Source organism: Capsicum annuum, chromosome 8 (genome assembly GCF_002878395.1).
Source record: "Capsicum annuum cultivar UCD-10X-F1 chromosome 8, UCD10Xv1.1, whole genome shotgun sequence".
NCBI lineage: Eukaryota > Viridiplantae > Streptophyta > Magnoliopsida > Solanales > Solanaceae > Capsicum > Capsicum annuum.
In genome coordinates, this window is record NC_061118.1 from 113,114,544 (window position 1) to 113,117,248 (window position 2,705).

Sequence of the window (2,705 nt, forward strand, 5' to 3'; positions counted from 1 at the left end):
TGTATATATGAATTTTTATAGAATAAACATATAAATATGAAATATACTTTTTCAGTTATTATGAGTGTATAAAAATGCTATTTATTAATTCATTGGGTATTTGGTAAAAAGAAAAAATCTCCCATATAATAGAAACAATGGAAATACAACAACAACAAAAAAATATATATGGAAAGTAAAGTTCTGAGAATGACGATGAAAATAGTATAGATATGTAAATTGTTTCAAACATAATTACACTTTACATAAAGTACAAATATATAGAATTCTAAAAATAAAAATAACTTTTCACAAAAATAACTTCTTTTAGAAAATAGAAAATAAGTATAATGACTAAATTCTCCTTTAATCAATTGCACTTTTTATCTTAAAATTTTAAGTTGTTTTATTTTTTTCTACTTAATAAAATAACATACTCCCTCTGTTTCATAATAGTTGGCCCCCATAGAGTTGGCACACCCATTAACAAAAATATTTATTAGGGGTCTATTTTAGCAAATTAGCCTAATTAATTATGCTTTGAAAACAAAAATTAGAATATATACAACTTGTTTAGTCATTTAATGTTGAGAGTATTATTGGAAGAACAAATTAAATTCCTCTTAATTTCATAAAAGGGACAACTAAATTAAAAAAAATATTTTTAAAAAGAGGACCAACTAAAATAAAACGAAGAAAATAGTACAACTAATAAATTTTTTATTACGTTTATTCTTAAAAAAAATGGATACACCTGCAACGCACTTCAATTAAATTAGTACTCATAAAAAGTGTAACATTTGAGATAGAAACAAAAGTATACTTATTCTATACTAGTTCCAAAGACTTTTTTTCATGGGCATCCAATGTAATTTTCTGCATTATCTGCAACTGTTGGACTTTCGGTCCTTGAAAATTCTTGTCCATGCTTGAATTGCTGCAACTGCCGTTTCAATGGCTTTAGGCCCATTTGCTTATTCCTCTATGGCTACTGCACCTGTACATCTGCTTTGGGATTTCACGACCCATTGAAGGGTGTGGCATTTTTGACCTGTAAATCAGTCCATCTGGGATTCGCAATGGGGCCGAGGCTTAGACCTAACGAAATCCAGTAGGAGAAGATCGAGTAGTTCACATCGAGTAGTTCACATGAAAAACAAAAGGTAATAGAAAATTAGCAACTATCTGACACTAATGAATCAAATAAATGAGATAATGAAAGGAAGCTTTGTCAAGGTATTTAGCCACTGCCAGGTAAAAGGAAACTAAAACAAAACATTTTTTCAAGTATTAAAGAATGGCACTAACAGATTTTAATGAGCACAGGGCATGTCTAAACGGATGAAGACTCCATAGCGAATTAATCTAGTATCTGATGCAATATTGAGATTTCCCCGATTAAAAACTATGTCGCCTTTATGTTGATTTTTCAAATCTCTTCGTTTATCTATAATAATAATAATAATAATTCTATCTGTGTATCTATGATCGAAGGAAAGATGTTTTTAAGTCTTGAATGAATGATTGGTGACATTGACCACTTAAAAAGGTCAAATATCATTAGAAAACTTGATTAAGTTAATTGAGGACTTGATTAATATTTTCAAAACTTTCTAATCTTTTCAAAAATACAAATCAACCCAACCCACACTCCTCTTCAATCCAAATCAACCGCTCTCTCCTCTCTCTCGATAGTTTCTTTCAACTCTCTCCCAACCAACAATTCTGCAAAATTTCTCCCTTCAACCCCTGCGACTTCTACCTCCGACGACAAATAGTTGGACTTCGAGTTCCTCTCTTTTCCCCCTTCAACCCCTGACAACTTCTATCTCCGGCGACAAATAGTTGGGCTTCGAGTTCCTCTCTTCAATTAAAATCAACCTGTCTCTCATCCCTCTCTCGACAGCTTCTCTCAACTCTCTCCCAATCAACTGTTCTATAAATTTCTTATTTCAATCCTCGGTGACTTCAACATCTGACTATAAATAGTTGGGCTTTGAGTTCCTTTTCGACTTCAACCTTCAATCGATGTGACAGCCTTACTCTCCGACCACAACAACCTTCCTTTTCTTCTTTCACAGGTAAAAATTTATGATCTTTTTAGTTTTGAAGAAAATGAAGAACTTGAGCCAACTTTTCTTATAGTATTGGTTAACAATTTTAATATTTGTTGCATTAATTTAAAATGCGATCTGAATAAAACTCTAATTTCTGGTATTTCTTTTATTCTCTTCTCGAAGTAAATTATGATGTTATGTTGTTTGTTGCATTTTTTTTGAAGTTTGATTCTTATTGTTTGTGTTTATAAAAACAAAACAATAATTTGGGTTGATTTATTCTGTTCTTGTTCTAGGTAAAATTGGTGGAATTGCTATTTTTTTGTTGAATAAAATCGTGCTACTATTTTTTGTTTCCTCCAACAGATTACTCATCTGGTGCAACATATTAACCATCTGATGCGACAGATTAATCATATGATGCAATAGATCAACCATCTGATGCACCAGAGGAACCATCAGATTAAAATTCTAATGCAACAGATTAATCATATGATTCAACAAATTAACTATCTGATGCAACAGATTAACCATATGTTACAACAGATTAAGCATCAGATAAAAAATCTGATGCAACTAATTAACCATCTGATGCAATGGAAGAACCATCAGATTAATGATCCGATGCAACAGATGAACCTCCTGTTGGATAAAATCCTATCAACTCTT

General features: G+C 31.3%; 1 long non-coding RNA gene across 1 annotated transcript; it reads right to left on the minus strand.

Moving 5' to 3' along the window:
- Nucleotides 1-681: 681 nt before the first annotated feature.
- On the minus strand, nt 682-1,433 carry LOC124886743. Its single transcript, XR_007044134.1, has 2 exons — nt 1,288-1,433; nt 682-1,077 (listed from the first exon to the last, which is right to left on the minus strand). It is a non-coding gene; the product is annotated as an uncharacterized LOC124886743 (long non-coding RNA).
- Nucleotides 1,434-2,705: the final 1,272 nt, after the last annotated feature.